We start from the raw sequence: 25,275 nt of genomic DNA on the forward strand, positions 1-25,275 counted from the left end.
CAGCTTGAAAACGTCTAGTTCTGTCAAGACTAGTGGAGCAGAATGGGTGTCAGAATGAAAAAAAAGTTTGGTAACAATTTTTTTTTTTTTTTTTGAGATGGATTCTCGATCTGTCACCAACAATTCTTGAAGATCTCTAAGGAGTTACTCATATAACTCAGAGAGTGGCCTCCTTTTAAATTTTTTTTTAATTCCTTTATCAGGAAGAAAAAGCAACAGGCAGAAACTCACTGTATCAGTCCTTTCCCCTCCTTTCCTCTCCTGTCTCTTTTCCTATAAATAATGTGAGTCCCAAGATAGGGATTTCTGAGTATCTTCAAGACGCAGCTCTGTGTTAGCTATTCTTAATTGCAAAGGAGACAAAACTAGGGTTGCTTTATATTGAGGCCACATTTTTGGAATCTGACAGCTTAAAAAGCTTCACTGTGCTAGATACAGTCTTCAGAGTATGGTCAAGCCATCGACAAGTTATTCTAGTCTTCGGAAGTCAGTGGAGAGTTGGACACTTCAGAACACAAATATGTGTTGTTGTTTTTTCTCCTCTCTAATCTCAGAGAAATACATTTCATTTTTTTCTTTTTTATTATTCTTTTGGTCCCGGAATTTTCTTTCCTCAGAATGTCATAATAGAAAGAACAATGGAATTTAAGATCAGTTCAAATTCTTACTGTGTTATTTCTCTCTATTATCTTGCGTACAGAAGTTCTCATCTCTAACCCTTAAATTCTTGATCTTTATAACCTTATTAAAAAATACGTTTCCTATGTAGAGCACCTGCCTGCCTGGCATTTAGTTAGTACATGTGCCTTTTGCTCCTTCCTTTCAAAGCTTCTTTTATTTCAGTATTCCTAGTGGTCTTTCTTTTATCTTCACTTTATCCTTCACTCAGACATTTACTTATCTATTAAAATGTTTCTTGTGTCCTTTTTCTCTATTTCCTAAACTAGTGTTTTGTTGATTTTTTTTTTTTTTTTGCCTAAACTCCCTTTATTTCACCCAGTTATGCAAATTGCGAGGCCAGGGACATGACCACAAACAGTTAAGGTTTAATTCACATGAATAAGCTTTCTTTCTCATGAAAATACTGTGTGTCACTTCTCACTTGGTCTAACACCCACCCTATCTAGCACAGATACACTCAACATGCAATATTAAGTACAATTTTTATTTGATTTTTCTCCAGAGAATAGTCCGTCTTCAGTCTTTAAGGACTCAGCTCCTTACATGGGCTTTGGTGGGGGCCGTGGGGCAGCACCCGCAGGTCTAAATCGGGGTGGGGGTGTTCGATCCTTGAGGGCTTCACGAGATCAATTCCTGACTACTTTGCTGTGAATTGCACAACTCACACAGTAACGTAGCTTCACATATGGTTCGGGAAGCACATAGGCTTTGAAGACGCTCACTTCAGAAATGTCTCTGACTGCTGCGGCCTCCACTATGTCCTGAATGATAAATTTCTTAATGGCCTTGTCCTTGGGCACGCATCGGGCACAGTTTGTGCCGGGAATAGGCTGCACGTGGCTGCAGCCCTTTTTTGGTACAACCGTTGTTCCCTCTTTTCTTTGTCATCTTGGAGGAACGCACCGGAGATTGTGTTTTGTTTTTGAACGTGTTATGGTATGAACACATTTGGAGACAATTTAATAGAAATTTTTTAAAACATTTCTGCATTAGTAGTGAAGTAATCCAGGTAGAAAGTGTTCTTTAATTGGTCTAGGAGTAAATCTTGGAAAAAAAATTGAACTCTGGAATAGGGCAGGGGGTAAATACGAAATGAAAGTCTGTTGCTAATTAAGATTTTTTGTGTGTGAAGAAAACTATTCTATAATTAAGACTTTTAGAGAATTCTAACTACTTTGTGCTGACATGTGTTAAATATTTTCGGAAGATGGCTGATCCTTGGCAGGAAGGCATAGATTAGGCAGTAACCCCAGCAAGACAAGCTGAAGAGGTATGAATTAAAACTTTGTCAGCCATAATGTGACGGGTGTGAAGCGTGTGGTTGCCTTATTAAATAAAACATGTATTTTGTTCAGTCTGCATTTGTTTTCCTTTTACTAAACACTTTACAGTGAGTACTTCAATTTTATTTTATTTTATTTTATTTATTTATTTATTTTTTTTTTTTTGAGACGGAGTCTCGCTCTGTCGCCCAGGCTGGAGTGCAGTGGCCGGATCTCAGCTCACTGCAAGCTCCGCCTCCCGGGTTCACGCCATTCTCCTGCCTCAGCCTCCCGAGTAGCTGGGATTACAGGCGCCCGCCAACTCACCCGGCTAGTTTTTTGTATTTTTAGTAGAGACGGGGTTTCACCGTATTAACCAGGATGGTCTCGATCTCCTGACCTCGTGATCCACCCGTCTCGGCCTCCCAAAGTGCTGGGATTACAGGCTTGAGCCACCGCGCCCGGCGTACTTCAATTTTATATCATTAAACGTCTTGTGATGACAGTTGTGCAGCTAAAATAGGATGTTAGATTATATAATTCCATACCTAAAAGGTCATAATTATTGAAGCCTTATGTTATAAACATTTTTATGAGAAATTCTTAAGAATATCTTTTTTTTTTTTTTTTTTTTTTTTTTTTGAGATGGAGTTTCACTCTTGTTGCCTAGGCTGGAGTGCAGTGGCATGACCTCGGCTCACTGCAACCTCCGTCTCCCAGGTTCAAGCGATTCTCCTGCCTCAGCCTCCCGAGTAGCTGGGATTACAGGCACATGCCACAACACCTGGCTAATTTTGTATTTTTAGTAGAGATGGGGTTTCTCCATGCTGGTCAGGCTGGCCTTAAACTCCGGACCTCAGGTGATCTGCCTGCCTTGGCCTCCCAAAGTGCTGGGATTACAGGCGTGAGCCACCGCGCCCAGCCAAGAATATCTTTAAGGAATGTTATTTAAAGTCAGATTGAATGTTTTAAATCATTTTTGTGTTTTATCTTTTTGTTTGATTTAAAATTACTTATGCTTTTTTATTTGCCTGCCAAAAACCCTTTTTAGGTGGTTCGTGATACTCTTAAAAATGAAGTGAATATTATCCTGAAAAGTTCTCCAGTTGATTTGGTAACTGCTACTGACCAAAAAGTTGAAAAAATGCTTATCTCTTCCATAAAGGAAAAGTATCCATCTCACAGGTATTTCTTATTTCCATTTCAAATGACAAAATGAAATCTAAGTTGGAGTCACTTATACTAGGCAAGCATTTTGATTTTAGACACAGAAATTGACTTCAGTTAGCTTAAGCTGAAAAGGGATTTATGTTGTGGGTGTGGGCTCCTTGGGCCAGAACCATGGGAGGGAGGAGGAGTATCTGAGGGGACACAGGAGCTATGGCTGAGGCAGCCACTGGTACCCTCACTCCTGACTCTGATGGTTTGAATACTTTCTAACTAACCTTTTATCTTTACCTCATTAGTTTAAGATTACAAATTCTGGGCAGGGATATGCGGTTTCTGAGCTTAGGTGCTTTGCATATGCTCAAGCTGACAGGGAGTAGGAAAGAGGAATATTTGGATTCCTTCATAGTAAAAGGAATGAATGGTTGGGTGCTGGGAAGCTAACATGACAAACGTCTGCTGTTGGCATGATTTAAAAGTTCAATTTCATTCTCTGTATCGTAAACTTCTTTATATGGTAAAGTGGCAGTAGCTCTAGAGAGTCAGAGAAAATCCTGAAATTTGGGCTCTTTTACAGGCACAGAAATTTAACAGAAACATTATCATGCTAAACTGTTAGCACTGTGATTCTGGACTTCTTCCTAGTCATGTCATCGGCCATTCCTGGTGTTTTTAGCCATTGAGAAGAAAAAATGTTTTAAGCCGTGGCTAAGTATATTTCTTCTGAATAAAAAGATTTATAGCTAAGAGAAAAAGAGATAAATGGAGATGATGATAGTAGTTATTAAGACAGTTCCGTTTTAAATGAAGGAAAATAACTAGAAAAGAAAATAGGAAAGAAGAAAACCAGTGAACTCTAGTATCATTTATGGGATTTCCATAAGATTTAGTTAGAAACAAGTTACCAAGTGTAGGCTCTGCCTCTTGATGGGAGTATTAGAGAGTGTCTGGACCCATTTTTTAAATCATGGCATTTCCTTAATGATTTCTCATCTCCAAAATATGCTCGTCTGGTGTGTGTGGGCGCGCGCAGGAACATGCATGTGCCATTACTTATTCTGGTATTACATTTTATAATTTTTCTTTTTTTTTTTTTTTTTTGAGACAGAGTCTTGCTCTGTCACCCAAGCTGGAGTGTAATGGTGCAATCTCGGTTCACTGCAACCTCCACCTCACGGATTCAACCAATTTTCCTGACTCAGCCTCCTGAGTAGCTGGGACTACAGGTGCATGCTACCACGCCCAGCTAATTTTTGTATTTTCAGTAGAGAGGGGTTTTACCATATTGGTCAGGCTGGTCTTGAACTCCTGACCTCAAGCGATCCACCTGCCTTCGCCTTCTAAAGTGCTGGGATTACAGGCGTGAGCCACCATGCCCAGCCACATTTAAAAATTTTGAATTCTGTAATTTTTCTCATGACTTTGCTCTCAGTAAAATAAAATAAAGCTTCCCCCCCACTGTTATCAGTCTTTATAGGGACAAAGAAGCAACAATAGAAAAGTAGGGTGCAGACTTTTATATTTTATACAAGACTGTGCAGCTAAGGAAATATCATGGTTTGGACATTGTTAATAGGAGTGTATCCTTCTTGCTTTTAGTTTCATTGGTGAGGAATCTGTGGCAGCCGGGGAAAAAGTGTCTTAACTGACAACCCCACATGGATCATTGACCCTATTGATGGAACGACTAACTTTGTACACAGATATGTTTAAAAAAGCTTAATATAATTGCTCTTTGTATATTACCTGGATAGCCCTTTAGAGTACTCTGTGCAGGAACATATACATTTTAGAGAATCGCATACTTTGTTTATGCATCTTTATTCTAAGAAAGGGTACCTAAAGTGAATAGAGCAAATTGTATTATGCAGACTTCTCACTGGATATGGAGGTGAAGATATATTAATGGTGTGATCTTTTTATGTGGAGTAGCATGCCCTGGTCACCATTCTTTTCTCACTCTTGGAGCCATATAAAAATTGAAGCAAACAACCTTGCTTTTTGAGATCGACAAAGAAACTAATGAGATCACTTTTGGAGTGCTGTCAATATAGAATGAGTTCAGTCCAGAAGAGAAAACAGGGTTAAAAATTGGAGGGGTGTTATGTTCAACAGGCTTAGGCTTGAATTCTGGTGTTTTTTAATTGACTTTGTGACTTTGGGCAAGTTAATCTTTTTGAGCCTCAGTTTTTAAAAAGACCGTATTAATGTCACCTAATAGAATTGTTTAACGATGGGACTGTATGAGTGGTACATTTATCTTAGAACTTAGTATAATGCCTGGCACAGAATTTAAGTATATTATATCACCAGAAGAAAGCCCGATGGAATTGCGCATGTGAGTTAAAATGAGTAGCCAACTATGGTGGGATTCCACATAGATGTTACTTTTTTCTTTCCTTTTTATTTTTTTAAGACAGGGTCACACTCTGTCACCCAGGCTGGAGTGCAGTGGCAAGATCATGGCTCACTGCAGCCTCGAATTCCTGGACTCAAATTATGCTCCCATCTCAGCCTCCTAAGCAGCTGGGACTACGGGTGCAAGCCACCACACCAAGTTAGTTTATTTATTTATTTATTTATTTTTGTAGAGATGCGGTCTCACTATGTTGCCCAGGCTGGTCTCAAACTCCTGGCCTCAAAAGCAATCCTCCCACCTTGGCCTCCCAAAGTGCTGGGATTATAGGCTTGGGCCACCACCCCTGGCCCATCAGTGTTACTTCTGAAGTTGCCATGTAGTTGTACATGTCTGTACTATGTACAGAATTGTTAAAATCTATAAAGTTTTATAGACTTTATATACATGATGGTGTTGTATCTTTTAAATGTGGAAAGATGCTTATGGTGTGATGTAAGAATAGAAGATTGTATGATACAGTGTGTATAGTTTGATCCTATTTTTGTTAAAATAAAAACTCATATATTTAGAGGTTTTTATTTGTAGTAGTTATGTTGACCCTATTTTGCCTTGATCTTGACTCTCTTGTGGGTCAGAAATTTCAAAGTATTTGTTTAAACTGTCATGCAACCGTAAAAATAATGGTGAATAGTCTACTTTTCACATGTGAAGTTACAGGTTTGGTGTTGGTATAGAGACAAGTAACAGCAGTTCTATACAAGGCAGTACCTGTGTCTACCAGGCTGCAGGAAAAATGATGAAAATAGACTATTTTCTTTTTAAAAATTCACTTTAATTTTCTTAAAATTTACTTTTATTTTTTGAAAAGGTATTTTCACATAGTCATTAGATTATGGCATTTGATATTCAAAAGACAGGAAATGGCATACAGTAGAAGGTACCCTTGCCACTTCTCTCCCCAGTTTCTCAGGACCCATCTCTCAGGTGACCATTGCTATCCATTTCTTATGAATCCTTTCAGAGATGTTTCATGCCTGTAGGAGCATCTTGTGTGAATACATGTATTTATATATGTCCCCTTCCCTCCTATTTACTCAACGAGCTGTACACAATACACACTGTTCTGCATCTTAGATATTGTGGGGAGGAGGGATAAGACTGTTTATAGAAAAAAAATTGTGAGTACTTATATTATGAAAAGATTAATTTTAGTAACTATATTAACAATAAGTTTTATCTTGGTAAATTTGTGTTTTGTCTTTTTTTAAGATTTCCTTTTGTAGCTGTTTCAATTGGCTTTGTTGTAAATAAGAAGGTATGTTGTTTTAAATGTATAGTTGATTAAATGCCTTGCTTTCATTTTCTGGGAAAGAGTAAATGTATCTTCATAATAAATTCAGATGTCTCTTTTTCAAGTCATATAACTGCATTATTTTGAATATAAGCTACAGGACTGTTAAAATGTTCATGATACATTTCCATTGAAGAAAATGTAATGTTTTCTGAGAATCAGGGGTTGTAAGCAGAAAATACACACAAGTAAACGAAAGTTCAGTATTTAGCCACCATTATATGTGTGAGAGAGTGAAATGGGATAGGAGTTTGTGTGTGATCTAAAATGCTACATGGAAAAATTGGGATTTAAGCTTGGGATGCTTTAATAGGTATCAGTGAAAAGAGCCCTTTAAAGACCGAGAATTAGCAAGGGCCAATGCATGGTGTGAAAATAGCAAGTGTATTGTGGGATCGACACATTATTGAATACTTGTGTCAAAAGTCCAGTAGGGAAAAATCCATAGCTATTGCATTTTCTTGCTGTTTGGCTGTTTGGTTAAGTAGTGAATATGTTTGCTACTATCTTACATCCCTGTTGTTAGGGAATTTTTGATATGTTTGATCAACCTGTACACAAAAACTTTAAAGAAATTTCTGAAAATAAAACACAAATTAGTACAAATGGAAGCTTAGCCCTAGGGTTGTATTAATCCTGAGAACGTCCAAAAGGAGATAAGTGAGCATTCAGTTTATAATCAGCCCTGGGCTGTGCGCTGGCCCTGCCACTGAACTCACAGCCCAGCACAAAGCTGGATGTGTGAACAGGTAAAGATGATATGTGGTGGAACTGTGAAAAAAAATACTGTGGGAACACAGGATGTCACTGATTCTGCCAAAAGTGGGTTGGGAAAATCTTTATAACAGAAGAGGTCTTAGAAGTTGGTCATGTGAGTTGATCCTTAGAAAATTAGGGCTTTGCCAGATGGGGGGAAAAAAAGAAAAGAAAAAAGGAAAGCATTTTAATACAAAAAACAGCTTGGAGAAGTCGAAGACCATGATGTGTGTGGGGAACGGTGAGATGTTCATGGAGAGGGAAGTGCTGGAAGTGGCCAGGCAGAGGTTAGTTTGGCCTTACTGTAAGGCACAGTGGCCAGTCTATGTGACAAAATTTAGTTTTCTGTTTCTAGGTAGTTGGGAAACAGAAGAGGTTTTGGAGTGGAAAGTGACAAATAATTCTAGCAATGTAGAGATTATACTGGGGTTTGGGTGACTCTGAACTAAGTAGAGGCAGTGAGAATAGCCAAGGAAATGCCAAAATTGGGAAGTGTTTTTAAGATTCAATTTGAAGGAGGAGATTTATGGGGAAGCAATGGGAGGTGACCAGGTAATGAATGATTTTGACCTCCTTGATAGAGATTCTGTAAGACTAGGTTCCAAAGTGTATATTTTATTATTATTATTATTATTATTATTTTGAGACGGAGTCTCGCTGTCACCCAGGCTGGAGTGCAGTGGCACGGTCTTGGCTCACTGCAAGCTCCGCCTCCTGGGTTCACGCCATTCTCCTGCCTCAGCCTCCCGAGTAGCTGGGACTACAGGTGCTGCCACCACACCTGGCTAATTTTTTGTATTTTTAGTAGAGACGGGGTTTCACCATGTTAGCCAGGATGGTCTCGATCTCCTGACCTCGTGATCCACCCGCCTCGGCCTCCCAAAGTGCTGGGATTACAGATGTGAGCCACTGTGCCCGGCTGTATATGTTTTTATCTATGATTATGGGGTTGACGGGAGCAAAATTATTAAGAAGTTGAATTTGTGGACTGGAAAGGCCAATCTGTATGAATATGGAGAGCTACAAGGGAAATGGAAGCAATAGAAGAAGGAAGAAAAGCCTGAGGTACCTAACTTTTAAGGCTGAGGCAGAGAAGGAGGTTCTAAAATAGTGACTCTGAGATGGATTGGTGAGTAAGGTAGAACTGAAAGAGTAATTCTGGAAACATGGAGGTACTGAATTAAGTATTAAATAAGGGTTGATGGTGGCCAGCAGTCTCCAATTCTTCAGACAATACATTTGGCCAGGAAAGTTCATTGATATTCTCTGCGGGACTTTCAGAAGAATAAGTGATCAGGGCAGAAGCCAAATTGTAATGTATTAAGAGGAGCACAGGAGATGCAAAGTGTAGACTACTCATTGGCAGTAAATGGAAAAGGAGGGAATAACATTTTGAAGCTTTTGTAAGGGAGGGAGAAACTTGGTGAGAAGGTATGAAAAGAAAAATCCAAGAGAAGAGGTATCAGTTGATGGAGCAGTTTTTCAGAGAATATAGGAGAGGGTAGAAAATAGAAAAGCTCTGTCTTCTGGAGCAGGAGGGAGAAAGGTAAGGTGAGTGCTATTAAGTCTGCACATAGATAAGATGAGAATAAGAAGGATTCCAGATCTTATTACCTTTTTCTCTGATTAGGCTGGAAAGCATCCTACAGTATAGCCATTTCAATCTGTTATTAGTAATATGTGATATTTTCTTATTAGTGTCTTAGAACAATTAATTGATTTAATGGTGAAAAATACTCAGGTTTGGTAAAGGAAACTTGTTTTTCTTCTGCAGACAGAATTTGGAGTTGTGTACAGTTGTGTGGAAGATAAGATGTACACTACCAGGAAAGGAAAAGGTATGTTTTGTAATGGTCAAAAACTACAGGTTTTACAACAAGAAGGTGGGTTTATTCTCCAAGTTTTAGTGCAATTGATACTGTGTACTCATATTTTATTCTTTTAATGTTTATCTATGGAATTCCCCAGTTGTTAAGTGTTTCATAAACTGTGTTTATTTTCTCTTTGTTCTGTGATTTCAACTTCAGTTTTGAATGTGGAGTGGAAATAGGGAAAGCAAATATAATTGAGCAAACACTTCAGGCTCAGCACTAGATTTGGTGATGGAGCTAGGAAGATGATTAAGACTGGCTTCCTACCCTCGTTTGAGTTCATGGTTTATGTGTTAGCCATTGTAGCTAAAATTCCTTATGGAATTCCTCTGATCTGATGCAAATGTGACAGATTACTAGAAAGTAATTTGGAGGAAAAAAAGTCAATGAAAGCTGGAATCACTTAAAATGATACACATACATTTTATATGAACTGGATGATTGGCATTTGAAGTCTTCTTCCTCTGTGACAGCTGTCGACCTAAAAGGAGAAAGCTCAGGCAAAATTAATATAGAGAGTTTATTCAGGCCAAAGTTGAGGTCTGCAGCCCAGGACGCACTTCCAGATTGTCTTGGAGAGTGCTCCGGAGAACTAAAGAGAGGCTCAAGTTTTTAAAGAAAAAAGGATGAATCAGAAGAAGAGGTAATTTCTAATGTTTTTCAGGAATTCTCTTTGGTTTACCAGTATCACATTAATTACTGATTGACTATACATTGTTGCACTATAGCACATATGGCATTTTATGGTTACTTGGCATCAGTTAGTCTACAGCCTGCATAGCAAGTGGCTTCAAGAGGCAATTATTTAGCTCAATGGGGAGTGAGACTGACTGCTGGTGTACTTTAAATGCCTCTCTGGGCCTGATAATTTAAAGGGGCTGACATTCCACAGATAAAAAGTGGTTTTTTTTCTTCTTTCTGACAACCGATTGAAGTTTTGAGTTACCTTTCTTCCGTAAACTCCATCCAACATTTTTCACAGATTGCACTTTGAGATTCTTTTAAGTGCAGCAAGAACTTAAAAGATACTTGCAAAGGAATTTGAGTTCAGAATCTTCCTAGACTTTAATTTTTCTCCTCAATCACTTAATTTGAGAGCAGATTTTTAGGTCATTTTCTTTTTATTGAATTCTAAGGCCCCAAAGATTGGATGAGGCAACCTAGTTTTTGAGATGTTAACGTGAAAAAATATGCATCTTAGAACTGAAGGAGGTGGGGCCGAAGGTCCTGGGGCAGATTCTCCTTGGCACTCCTGCATGGAGGAAGCTGCACAAGGATGCCACCAGGAATGCTCGCATCTCCTACTGGGATGGCCTGCGCAGGACGGGGCGGTCTCTGTGCGGGTGTGCGGGTGTGAGCCATGGTACCCAGGGCCAGATCAGAAGGGAAGCTGGGAGGCTGGCCTGAAGACTGGGGTGAGGTCGCCACTCCTTCCTTTCAGGCTGGAGCTACTCTGCTAGGGTTTAAAACTTGAAATGGGACTAAAGGGTAGTATTTATGAGAAAAAGAGAGTAAATCATATCTCACCTCCTCCAGCATTTTTTTTTTTTCATAAGAGACCAAATTAAACTTATGCACTCTCCTCGCTGTTATTGACCTTCAGTTAGGCAGAGTGAGAGCAGAGCGAGACCAGGTCGGAGATGGCGAAGCAACCCATTCCTTTAATGACATTCACACTGATGTCCTATTTTCAAACTATTTGAAAATTGCATCGTTCTGCCTCCAGTACTGGCAGTTTCTCTGTTCTGTGATCAATCTGATTCACAGGAACATTTTGTTAAATGAGCCAAGGGTGTGGAAAATATGACTTTTGTATTGGTCTGGGATTAGCTATGAGCTCCAGCATTTTCACTGGAGGAAGTTTCATTTGGGGTGGGAAAAAAAGGCTTTCTACGACTTGCCAGAAAAGGTTCTATGAGAGCAGGTCAAGGTGGCCACGCATATCCTAAAGAATGGTTGTGGTAGGCCAGACTGCTGTCAACGGAAGCTGGCGAGGTGGCCGACTTAGCGGCATATGGGTTTGCACTGGCCACGCTGGTGACTCCACTAGGAGCTCTCAGCGTCCTAGTAAGTGCCATTCTTTCTTCATTCTTTCTAAATGAAAGATTTAATCCTTATGGGAAATTTGGATGTTTGCTAAGTGTTTGAGGATCTACAGTTACGATCACTCATCCTCCAAAAGAAGAGGATATTGAAACTAAATAAAATACCTCACAAGGTAGGTGATCCAGGTTTTGTGGTCTTTGCAACTCTTGTGGTCATTATGGCCATGATAAGAATCTTCCTGGTGGGTCCCTACCATGGACAACGATCTTGTGTATGTAACAATCTGCTCTGTAATTGGCACATTTTCAGTCTCCTGGGTTAAGAGCCTAGGCAGTGCTATCAGAGAGCTGTTTGCTGGAAAGCCTGCACTGCCACATCCCCTGGCCTGTATTCTGCTGCTAAGCCTCATTGTCTGTGTGAACACATAGATTAATTACCTAAATTGGGCCCTGGATATGTTTAACACTTCCATCATGACTCCAATATATTACATATTCTTTACAACATCAGTTTTTAAACTTGTTCAGCTATTGTTTTTAAGGAGTGGCAAGATATGCCCATTGATGATGTCATTGGTACTTTTGAGTGACTTTACAATAATCGTGGAGATATTCTTGTTGCATGCTTTTAAAGGTGTCAGTTTTAGTCTAGCAAGTCTGCCTGTGTCTCTTCAAAAAGACAAAAAAAAAAAAGCAATGAATGGCAATCTCTCTAATATGTAAGAAGTTCTTAATAATAATGAAGAAAGCAAAAGTTTAACCTGTGGAATCAAACAACACACCAGTGATAATATCTCCTGAAGAAATGGAATTCTGATGGCTTTTTAACAAAGATGTAATTAAAAAGTTAATCTATAATTCTGTTATAAAGTGAATTTGAATATCAGAATATGTCTGAAAAAGCACTGTTCTCAAATAATGATCTTTAAAGACATCTTCTTAAAGGTTTCACTAATTTGAAGTAAGAAATTATTTTTCTGATTTATTTATTTATTTATTTATTTATTTATTTTGGAGACAGAGTCTTGCTCTGAAGCCCAGGCTGGAGTGCAGTGGAATGATCTGGGCTCACTGCAATCTCCGCCTCCAGAGTTCAAGCGATTCTCCTGCTCAGCCGCCTGAGTAGCTGGGACTACAGGCTCATGCCACCATGCCCGGCTAATTTTTTGTATATTTAGTAGAGATGGGGTTTCACTATGTCAGCCAGGATGGTCTCGATCTCCTGACCTTGTGATCTGCCCACCCTGACCTCCCAAAGTGTTGGGTTCACAGGCATAAGCCGCCACTCCCGGACCTACTTCTCTGATATTTAAATGATGGTAGCTCACTAAAATGAACTCAGTGCATGACTAATTTCTATTCACATTGTATTATTGTAGATATATTTTACATTTTGAATCCTTCTCCAAAATCTAAAACTCCTTAAAATGACAGTTTTAAGTCTATAAAAAGTTTTATTTTTTTCATTGGTGATGAAAGTCTGAAATGTACATTTATTTGTCATCCTCACTTCACTAATTCCTAACCATATAGGCTTTTTTATTTTAATAAAGAACAAAATTACCCCAAAATTATCCTGTGATTTACCTTATCTATTATAACAAAATACATATATTTTATATAAAAATTGTAATAAAATGTAATACATATATTTTATATAAAATTATAATTATATAAATATATAAAATAGGTAAAGTAAATCAGAGGATAATTAATCTATATAAAATAGGTAAGGTAAATCATAGGATAATAGAAATATATATGAACCAAAGAAATGTGGTAGCTTTCACAGAAACAACTCTTTTCCTTTTCATAATTATTCTTCACTTTACAAAGTATTAAATTATTTAACTATTAAAAGTAGTACAACAAAAAGAATAAAATGCCTAGGAATATAGCTGTCAAGGGAAGTGAAGCAAGGAGAACTACAAACCACTGCTTAAGGAAATCAGAGAGGATGCAAACAAATGGAAGAACATCCCATGCTCATGGAGAGGAAGAATCAATATCATTAAAATGGCCATTCTGCCCAAAGTAATTTATAGATTCAGTGCTATTCCCATTAAACTACCAGTAACATTCTTCACATATTTAGAAGAAAGTATTTTAAAATTCACATGAAATAAAAAAAGAACTCATATAGCCAAGAAAATCCTAAGCAAAAAGAACAAAGCTAGAGGCATCATGCTACCAGACTTCAAACTATACTACAACGCTACAGTAACTGAAACAGTATGGTACTGGTACAAAAACAGACACATAGACCAATAGAACAGAATAGAGAACTCATAAATAAGACTGCACATCTACAACCATTGATCTTCAACAAATCTGTCAAAAACAAGCAATGGGGAAAGAATTCCCTATTTAATAAAAGGTGCTGGGAGAACTGGCTAGCCATATGCAGAAAATTGAAACTGGACCCCTTACACCTGATACAAAAATTAACTCCAGATGGGTTGAACCCAAAACTATAAAAAACCTAGAAGAAAATCTAGGCAATACTACTCAGGACATAGGCACGGGCATGACAAAATCACCAAAAGCAATTGCAACAAAAGCAAAAATTGACAAATGGAATCTAATTAAACTAAAGAGCTGCTGCACAGCAAAAGAAACTATCATCAGAGAGAACAGGCAACCTACAGAGTGGGAGAAACATTTTGTAATCTATCCATTGACAAAGGTCTAATATTCAGCATCTACAAGGAACTTAAATTTACAAGAAAAAACACAACCCCGTGAAAAAGTGGGCAAAGGACATGAATAGACACTTCTCAAAAGAAGACATTCATGACGCCAAAAAACATGTGAAAGCAATCTCAACATCACTAATCATTAAAGAATGCAAATCAAAACCACAACGAGATACCATCTTACACCAGTCAGAATGGCAATTATTAAAAAGTCAAATTAACAGACGCTGGCAAGGTTGTGGAGAAATAGGAACACTTTTACATTGTTTGTGGGAATGTAAATTAGTTCAACCATTGTGGAAGACAGTGTGGCGATTCCTCAAAGATCTAGAACCAGAAATACCATTTGACCCAGCAATCCCATTGCTGGATATAGACACAAAGGAATATAAATTATTCCGTTACAAAGATACATGCACACGTATGTTCACTGCAACACTATTCACAATAGCAAAGACATGGAATCAACCCAAATGGCCATCAGTGATAGACTGGATAAAGAAAATGTGGTACATATACACTATGGAATACTATGCAACAATAAAAAGGAATAAGATCATGCCCTTTGCAGGGACATGGTTGGAGTTGGAAGCCATTATCCTCAGCAAACTAACGCAGGAACAGAAAACCAAACATTTCATGTTTTCACTTACACGTGGGAGCTGAACAATGAGAATGCATGGATACAGGGAGGGAGATACACACTGGGGCCTGTCCAGGGATGGGGGCTGAGTTGGGGGTGGGAGAGCACCAAGAAAAGTAGCTAATGCATGCTGGGCTTAATATCTAGGTGATGGGTTGATAGGTGCAGCAAACTACCATGGCACATGTTTACCTATGTAAAAAACCTTCACATCCTGCACATGTACTCTGGAACTTAATTTTAAAAAGTAGTACAACAATTACAAAAATGCTCGGGACAAACACACCTGGTGAACATACATCTTGTTGGATGGGAGGTGGTGAAGTGTGGGATGTCAAGTGTGTCCTGAGTTTCAGTCAGGATGTTTCAGAGGAAAATGTAAAGCCTTGGATAATTTGCCAGCTTTGTAAATGGAAGTCGAAGAGCTACCATGTAATTTCAACTTCTGTTTTCTTTCAAATCTGTATATAAATTCCCTATTGAATTTAGTTTTTAACTTCTACTTTTTTGTGCTTAAGATATTTGCTCATTTCTCACTACACATATCATGCCTGCAGGCAAATTGGTTATATTCTGTACCTTTTGGGGAATGGTCTAAGGAGCTGGATTCTTTTTGATGCTTATAAAAAGCTGACTTGGAAATAATAACTTTATCAGTTTTAATATGTAAAAGCTTAGAATTAACTTGATAAAACTAGGAAGAGAGATAAAAATGTTATATTTTCTTCTGAATAAAAGTGTCATTTTTTAAGAATTCCAATTATTAAAATCTAGTGATTATTTAAAACATTTCCTTTTTAGATATTACCAAATCACTCTTGGTGACCGAGCTGGGCTATTGTAGAACATCAGAAATTGTAAGAACTATTATTTCCAATATGGAAAAGCTTTTTTGCATTCCTATCCATGGGTAAGCTCTTTTCATTTTCCACCTAAAGTTCTAGATCATTTAACATCTTAAAATAATATATTTTCCTTTAGAAATTAAGCATTTGTTTATAGAAATGGGATTGGTACCATAATTCTAATGCTCTCCCTCCCCTTACCCCCCAGTCTCCGACAGGCCCCAGTGTGTGATATTCCCCTCCCTGTGTCCATGTGTTCTCACTGTTCACAATGTTGGTTTTTTGGAGAGACTTCAGAACAAAAAGACACCCATTTTTATTAGCAGTGTCTGATGTTCTGCAGTAGGTTTGTGTGGATGTGTTCTACTTTTTTCTATTTTGATTCATTTTGTTATTGGGGCTCCTTGGTTCAGAGCTCTGTATTTTGTCAGTTCTGCCCTTCTGTGCAGTTTCCTTTATAATATCTGTTGAGTGGTTGTGGTAGGCAGGGTTGGCTTGTCTTGCTTATCATTGATTTCTGCAGGATCCTTAATTTTTCACTCTTAGTTCCAACTTTTCCTTGACTTCTTGGTCTCCAAGAGGTACTACCTCTTCTGTCTTATCTGATTCTCCTCTAGAATCACAGTTTCCCCGCGGTAGCTGGACTGTGAATTACCAAGTGCTGATCTGTGCTCAGTGTTTTTGTATTTATTGTCTCACTTATACTCTTTTCTGAGGGTGGTTTTTTCTGTGTTCCCTGTGGGTCCTTGGCTCCTCCCTGCTCTCCCTTACAAAGTCTTTTCTGCCTCTTCTCCTCCACTCTGTGTGTCCACAGGCTAGGAATGCTCCATTAGAATTAATTTGTTTGTTTGCTCTTTCTTCTGCTTACAGGTAGTTTGAGATTTGTATTTTCCGATTCCTAGAAATGCTGAAGGAATAGGTCTTATGGGTTTTATTTGTCCTCCTTGTTGATTTTATTTCATTTTATTTTTCAGATGGGTAATGGGGAGTTTCAAAATTAGCAGGCCACTATTCCTCTCTAAACCTCAGAGTCCTTCTGTAATCATTTTCATAAATGAAGAAATTAAAAGCAAACATCTATCCATCTGTTTACATTTTCAAGAAAAGCTAAAGTTTTGAGGTCTTTAACTTTAATATAGTTATGCTATATTAAATATAATTGCTGCCCTTTATTATAGTTGTTTGCATTAAAAATAATAAATTTTGCTGTTATTCAACAAAATCTGTAAGTTTTGAATAACATATTTTACTGCCTACTGTTTCTACCTTTTTTCCTTTTGAAAATATCATCACTGAGTTATAAGAGTCTTAGACCTGATCAAAGATCATCTAATAATCCAGCCTTATTTTATAGGTGAGTCAACTGATGTTCAGAGAGGTGATGTGGTTGCCTTAGATCAAAGAGCTGAGTTAGATCAAAGAGCTGAGTGGAAATATGACTAGAATCCTGGCTCCCAGATCATTTCTCTTTCTCCAATATTGTACTTCTCTTAGGAGTCGGGACCTTAAAAATATAGTTTGGCCATGTACAAACTAATTTGTTACTATACATTTTTGTTCTACACAGTAATGAGTAAAGTAAAAGAGAGAGATCTTCTGTCAAGTAGCTACAGAACCACACAGAATGATGCCCTTGAGGGAAGGGCAATAAACTTGCTGCTACACTGTGCTGTCCTGAAGCAAGGACTGTAACCACGGGCTATAAAATGGTTATGTTAGTCATAAAAGAGCTGCAAGAGGTTTACAACTTTAACCTTTAATTTTGCTGTTGGATAAAGTAAAAACTAATTTTTACTTCAGGATTTTTTCAGAAGTATAACCAGGGAAATATTACCAAGGAGAAGTTCTGATATTGATTTAAGATTTTTTGCGGCCGGGTGCGGTGGCTCAAGCCTGTAATCCCAGCACTTTGGGAGGCCGAGACGGGCGGATCACGAGGTCAGGAGATCGAGACCATCCTGGCTAACACAATGAAACCCCGTCTCCACTAAAAATACAAAAAAAAATTAGCCGGGCGTGGTGGCGGTGCCTGTAGTCCCAGCTACTCGGGAGGCTGAGGCAGGAGAATGGCGGGAACCCGGGAGGCGAGCTTGCAGTGAGCCGAGATCGCGCCACTGCACTCCAGCCTGGGCGACAGAGCGAGACTCCGCCTCAAAAAAAAAAAAAAAAAAAAAAAAAAAGATTTTTTGCATTCAGCTGCTTCTTTAGTTTAGCAACATGACTTCAGAGTTACTTACACAAAACAATGAAACTAAAGGGAGTCATAATCTGAATGAATGCTTTAAACAAGCAGAAACAGTCTAATAGGTTCCTGACTAGGGACAAATATTTTTGAGACAACAATTACTGTGGCTCAATTTCCTTTAATTTTTCAAAATTTAATTAGATGAAATGTACCTGTTATATATTTTCTGGCATCATCGTTTGAGAATAATTTTATCATAAACATAGCTACTTTTATTATGGATCTTTTATATGCCAGTCACTCTTTTGGTGCTTTACAAATATTGTTTGTAGTTATTGTAACAGTGATCTAAGGTAAATTGGTATCCCTATTTGATGACAAGAAAGCTAAAACTCAAAGAAGAAACTTAGTCCAAATTAGTTTTTTGGTTTTTGTGATGGAGTTTCACTCTTGTTGCTCAGGCTGAAGTGCAGTGGCTTGATCTCGGCTCACTGCAACCTCCACCTCCTGGGTTCAAGCAATTCTCTGGCCTCAGCCTCCCAAGTAGCTGGGATTACAGGCATGTGCCACCACACTGGGCTAATTTTGTATTTTTAGTAGAGACAAGGTTTCACCATGTTGGCCAGGCTGTTCTCAAACTCCTGACCTCAGGTGATCAACCCTCCTTGGCCTCGCAAAGTGCTGGGATTGCAGATATAAGCCACTATGCCTGGCCCAGATTAGGGCATGGTTTTTAGGCAGCTGAGCATGGAACAAACTCAACTCTTTGTGACCCCAAACAGTGTTTTTTATGATATACCCCGTTAGTTGTATAGGAGGATCAGACTAAGATAGGATTCAGAAGGCACAGTGTAGAATCTATACCATAGCCTTAATTACCTGGTAGTATAAGTAATCTCTTTGGTAATATTTGCTCACAAAAAGTATACTCTAGCTTACTACAAGACTCCTTGCTTGAGATCCCACGGTGTTCATTAGAAGCGATGGAAGCATCACTAGATGCTATCACTGTTGTTCTGCTAACCTAGGATTCTCTCTGAATAGAATACTAAGGGATTACTTATAAAAGATCTTGGTCTTTGCTTTCTATAATATGAGATATCAACTATCACATATCTCATATGAAAAGGGGAGAAACACATCTTTCTTTATAACTGAAATAATGCCACGAAAGCTAATTTGATTTCATTCATTTGGGAAACAAACATCTTGGAAATTTATTGTACCCACTAGTTCTTTCTTCAATTTGATGTGCAGCAAAAACATAGGCAGAAAAACATTCCAAATCAAAGACTTTATGTCATTCTAATCCTTTTTTAAAAAAATCACTTTGAGATGAAGGATGTACTTAGGTGCAATATTTTTTATAGATACAAAATAAATACCACATTTGTAATCAATTTATCATTACTTAAAAAAAAAAATAAACTTGGAAAGATCTTGGTAAATAGAACCCACTGCTTTATTTCCAGAGCTTTAAACAGTCACAAAAGGAGTTTGACTAAAAACCATTTGCAATTAACTTGCAGACATAATGAACTTTTTCTTCTAAAAACACATTTCAGTGTGTATTTCTTTAATAAAAAGGAACATTGTCTCATACAGCCACAGTACAATTATAAAAGTCAGGAAATTAACATTGATACATAAACTAATATAAAGACTTCATTCAAATTTTGAAAAAAATTTTAACCCAAGGTCCAATCCAGACTCATACATTGCATTTAGTTCTCATTTCGCATCAGTTTCCTTTAATTTAGAACTTGCTTGGTCCTTATTTTTTATGACCTTGACATTTTTCAAAAGTATAGGCCAATTATTTTGTAGTCGAGCTCCTGATTTGAATTTGTCTAGTTTCTTTATGATTGTATTTGGATTATGCTTTTCTGGCAGGAATGTTACAGCAGTAATGTATTGTCCTTCTCAGTGAGTGCATCATCTCAGGAGGCACATGGTATCTTTCTGTCCTATTATGGGTGATATTAACTTTGATTACTTGGTAATGGTAGACCATTGTAAAAATGCTATTTTTTTCTCACTGTACTCATTATATATCTTGTGGAGAGATACTTTGATACTGAAAATATCAAAATTTTACCCATTAATTTTAAAATTTATTGATGATTCTTTACTGAATAAGTTATTACTATAATTGCTATCAAGTAGTATCTTACTTATTCTTACTTATATCTTACATATTCATCTTACCTTGCTGTATTTTCAAGGAAGAGGTGCTGTGAGAGGAAAAACCTGTAGTAATCGTTCAAAAGAGGCCTAGGTTTATGCAGAACCCAGGTGGGTTGCAATCCCTGTAGGTCTAGATATGATGCACATCCAGTAGGGAATGATCAATATCATGATACTTTATGCTCCCTAGAGATTATTGTGCATTTTGTGTGTGTGTGTGTGTGTGTGTATCTGTGTAAAATAAGCTGTAGTTACCTTGGGTTTAGAAAAATATGAATATGAATATATTTGCATGCTGTTATAGTAGAATTATAGCATTATTTTTAGGGCTTTTTTCTGCAAAAGTATTGTTTTCATGTTTATCTTATTAAGTTATTGCTTTGTGAGTATTCATTTTGGGATTTATATAGTACATCACGATAACTGGATTTTATGTATTTTTATTTTAAAATTAAATACCATCTTTTTTTACATGTATTCTCTAGATTGGTTCAACTTATCTCAATCAACATTCAAACTGAAGTTAGGAGGAATACCTTATTTGAAAGGTTATATTTTCAATCTACCATTTTTGAATACTATTTTTTAGGATCCGGAGTGTTGGAACAGCAGCTACTAATGTGCATTGTGGCAAGTGGAGGAGCAGAAGCATTTTATGAAATGGGAATTCACTGCTGGGATATTGCAGGAGCTGCCATTATTGTTACTGAAGTTGGTGGTGTGCTAATGGATGTTACTGGTAAAATTATGAGATAATGGATCATTTTTCTCTTTACATCTCTTGGACTTTCCTCTGTATGTGGGGTTAAAAAACAGTTTGATACATATGATAACTTGGCTTTTAAGACAAACAGGCTATATAATTTTGTGCAAAATCAAAATAAACATTAGGAGATAGAGGCAAGGATGAGAACTAATGGCAATGTGGGACTGATAATGATGAATGGCTAAGTCTTTTCAAATGTGAGTAATAGGAACTCCTGAAAGGCTGTAGAGAAAGCCTAGACAGTCACTGAGTCTGAGGCTTGTGTTCAGAGTTCTTTGAATGCTGACCACTGTGATAGTTGATGGTGGACTTCAGTCCTCCACCATCACCTTCTTTGTTGGGACTAGAGAAGTTAAATATTTGCTTTGAGCTGATGGTGAAATTTTTGAAGTGAAGAGTGAACCTGGGTTCAAAGAATTCACCAGTGATCTGAGAGAAGGGCAACAAAGAAATAAGGAAATGGGAAGGACAGTGGTATGAAAATTAATTGGAGTCACATTTTCTGTCCATAGATTCTTAAACAGTAAAGAGGTAATAAGAGTGCATACACACACGCACACACACAAAGAAACAGAGAATAGATGACATTTTTTCAGACTATCATGACTTGAGACTCCCTCTCTCCCCCGTCAACTTTGCCAGTAAATACCAAACAAATGGTATTTTAAAAAACATATACTTAGAAACTCAGCTATGCATTGCCAAAGCTTAAACATTGTAGTTATGTGACAGTATAGTAGATTTTTTTTTTTTTTTTTGAGACGGAGTCTCGCTCTGTCGCCCAGGCTGGAGTGCAGTGGCCGCATCTCAGCTCACTGCAAGCTCCGCCTCCCGGGTCTACGCCATTCTCCTGCCTCAGCCTCCCGAGTAGCTGGGACTACAGGCGCCCGCCACCTCGCCCGGCTAGTTTTTTGTATTTTTTAGTAGAGACGGGGTTTCACCGTATTAGCCAGGCTGGTCTCGATCTCCTGACCTTGTGATCTGCCCGTCTCGGCCTCCCAAAGTGCTGGGATTACAGGCTTGAGCCACCGCGCCCGGCCAGTATAGTAGATTTTTAAAAGAAAACTGAAAGTATTGAAATGTCATGATTGACCATAGTGCACATTGCTGTACTTGTTTGATGTAAATTATTTTTGTAACAGATATAACTATTTACCATACTTGATTTGTTTTAGGTGGACCGTTCAATTTAATGTCATGAAGAATAATTGCTGCAAAACGTACAGCCATTATCAGAAAGGAAAGCCAAAGAAATTCAGGTAGTACCTTTTCAACGAGATGATGAAGATTAATTACAGCAGCCTCATAGTCAATCACAGTTGCTTTTCCCCAGATTTGCTGACTCACTGATGGATATGGGTTTCAGATGTATGATATGCTTGGTTTCAATTGTCTTTGTCTAGATGAAAAATTTTGAACTTGTTTCATATTTTACTATGGCTAGGTTTGCAAGAATAGACATAATGTTTACTTCATTGTTTAAAAAATGGCATGTGAGAGCTTTAGGAAAAATACACAAAAAGTACAATTGATGAAATAAGTATAACATCAACTGAAATAGTTAGCAATTTTGCATTTCTGAGTATCAATGGTCTGAAATTTTGTCTTGCTATATACATGTATGCCTAGACACTTGCTTAGAAAGTTACCTATTTGGAAAAAAAATTGTTTGGTTTCAAAAGCCGTATTTAAATTTGTAAGGATATATTGAGTACTTCCTAGACCAAGGTTTTTTTCTTTAAAGAGAACTTTTTTTGTTTCATTCAGTGTTCATATAACACCTAGCACTATGCCTGTCAGTTGGCAACCAAAATTAAACATTGTAACAATTAATATTTTGAAGTCATCGATTCCTAGTTATTATACAGAGTGGATACATAATGAGCTCACCATTCTGTACTTTTGCTGTATTTTTTCATGATGTGAATTTTGAAGTAAAAACGGTAGTTATCTTTTGTATATTTCACATTACCATACTGCCAGATACAGTTGATTGTTGTGGGCATTTCTGCAATAAATATATTTTCCAAAGCACTTAGTTAAGGTATGTATTTTAATTTCTTTAAAGTCCCTGAATAAGAGAGAAGAAACTGTTCCTAAAAAGCACTCTCATCAGATATCTAATATATTTTGATGCAGTGTAACATTTTACTAATTTCAATAGTCACATTTCAAAGATGTTGGTGCTGATTTGGTTGTGTTGGCAAATTATGTGTTATTGTTAATATTCAACTATTTGGTTTCCTCCCAAATCCTTATATAATTTCATCATTACTGGATTCCATTCAGCCTTTAAGTAAGAGAATAGATGACATTTTTCAGACCAGTATGACTTGCAATTCCCTCTCTCACACCAACCTGGCCAGTAAATACCAATAAATATCTTTTTTCTTTTTTTTCTTTTCTTTTCTTTTTTTTTTTTTTTTTTTGAGACAGTCTCACTCTGTTGCCCAGGCTGGAGTGTGGTGGCACGATCTCAGCTCACCACAACCTCCGCCTCCTGGGTTCAAGTGATTCTCCTGCCTCAGCCTCCCCAGCTAATTGTTGTAGTTTTAGTAGAGGTGAGGTTTTACTATGTTGGCCAGGTTGGTCTCAAACTCCTGACCTCGTGATCCACCTGCCTTGGTCTCCCAAAGTGCTGGGATTACATGTGTGAGCCACCACGCCCAGGCACCAATAAATATCTTATTCATCCTTGGCCGAACAAACAAAAAAAGAAAATTGTACCGGTTCATAGATATTTTTAAAAGATTAATTTATTGTTTAGCCCTTGACACGTGAAAAGGCTACTAAGTTTTATTGTAGATTTCTAAATGCCTTGTATTTGATACAATGAAAAGTGCTGCTATAAAGTGTTCAAAGTAGGCATTACTTTATTATGTGTACATCTAAATATATATGATACTAGGATTTGAGTACTGTAATTAATTTATTAATACTATTGATCACATGCAGTTAAAACATCTGATATTTTATTATTCTAGGGTTGTTTTTGCAATTTATTTTAATATAAGAAGAGTATTATAAATAACATTTTAAATATTTCAATAAAATTGTAATGAAAATATAATTGATATTTACATTATTAATGTTTACAGTTTAATCTACTTTTAAGGGTTTTATGTTAAGTTACAACACAAACTTTGCCATTATAATTGAATATAGATTCTTATTTTTTTGCCTACAGTTTTTTGAATTTTAAAAAAGCTAAAAATGTTTTAAAATAGGTCACTTTTACATATTTTTATTCTAAATGCAATTGGATATTCTGTAGCTAAAGTTTCTTTAGATAATGAAAAAGGATGATTGAGAAATGAATTATCAAATATTATTTGAAATTATTTGAGTAACAAGACTTCTTTGACTTAACATGTTATGCTATAGTCAGATATATTATCTTTTTGTATGTGTATACACACAGAGATACATGCAAAAATATTTGTCGTTGAATGCCCTTCCTCTGCTTTTTAAACAAAAAATTTTGGGGGATGCAGGGAAAGCATTTTGCCTAGGGAAATCTGGAGCTTTAATGCAAGGCAAGGAAACAAAGTAGAAGGGTGTATTGCTTGAAATAAAAGTGATCGATAGTCTATGGGATTGTCCACTTAGAAAATCCAAAAGAATCTACAAACAAATCATTAGTATTTGTGTCTTTGGTGATGTCACCGGGGAGACACTCAGTGTATGGAAATCAACCTCATTTGTTTAAGCTAGCAACCCATAAGATAGCATTTAATGAAGATACTATTTACGCTGGTATTTTTAAGAAGCCATCAGATAACTAAAAATTATTCTAAGGACAGATGTGCAAAAACTCCATGAGTGGCCAGGCGCGGTGGCTCACGCCTGTAATCCCAGCACTTTGGGAGGCTGAGGCAGGTGGATCACCAGAGGTCAGGAGTTCAAGGCCAGCCTGGGAAACATGATGAAACCCCGTCTCTACTAAAAACACAAAAATTAGCCAAGCACGGTGTTGCACACCTGTAGTCCTGGCTGCTCAGGAGGCTGAGGCAGGAGAATCACTTGAACCCGGGAGGCAGTGGTTGCAGTGAGCTGAGGTCACGCCACTGCACTCCAGCCTGGGTGACAGAGTGAGACTCCATCTCAAACAAAACAAAACAAAACAAATAAAAAACAACTCCATGAGGAAAAATTACAAAACATTACTGAGAAAAATTTGAAAATATCATAATAAATGGAGTAATATACATGCTTATGGTTTGGAACACTCAGTATTGCTCAGATGGCAATCCTTGCCAAATTATCTATAGATTTAAAAGAATCGCAATCCAAATCCCAATAATGTTTGGGAATATCAAGACTTTTAAAAGAGCTCTATGATTAAAACAGTGATATTAGCACAAGACTAGACAAATAAACCAATGGAACAGAATGTCCAGAAATAAACCCAAACTTATAGAACTACCTAGTTTATGATAATGATGTCATTGCAATGCAGTA

At 37.4% G+C, this 25,275-nt stretch overlaps 3 pseudogenes; 2 read left to right on the forward strand and 1 right to left on the reverse strand.

Moving 5' to 3' along the window:
- Nucleotides 1-1,203: 1,203 nt before the first annotated feature.
- LOC112427024 (small ribosomal subunit protein eS26 pseudogene) lies at nucleotides 1,204-1,569 on the reverse strand (annotated as a pseudogene).
- Nucleotides 1,570-1,888: 319 nt separating this feature from the next.
- LOC105483517 (inositol monophosphatase 1-like) lies at nucleotides 1,889-22,389 on the forward strand (annotated as a pseudogene).
- LOC105483516 (magnesium transporter NIPA2-like) lies at nucleotides 11,214-12,320 on the forward strand (annotated as a pseudogene).
- Nucleotides 22,390-25,275: the final 2,886 nt, after the last annotated feature.

This window comes from Macaca nemestrina, chromosome 8 (assembly GCF_043159975.1).
Source record: "Macaca nemestrina isolate mMacNem1 chromosome 8, mMacNem.hap1, whole genome shotgun sequence".
NCBI lineage: Eukaryota > Metazoa > Chordata > Mammalia > Primates > Cercopithecidae > Macaca > Macaca nemestrina.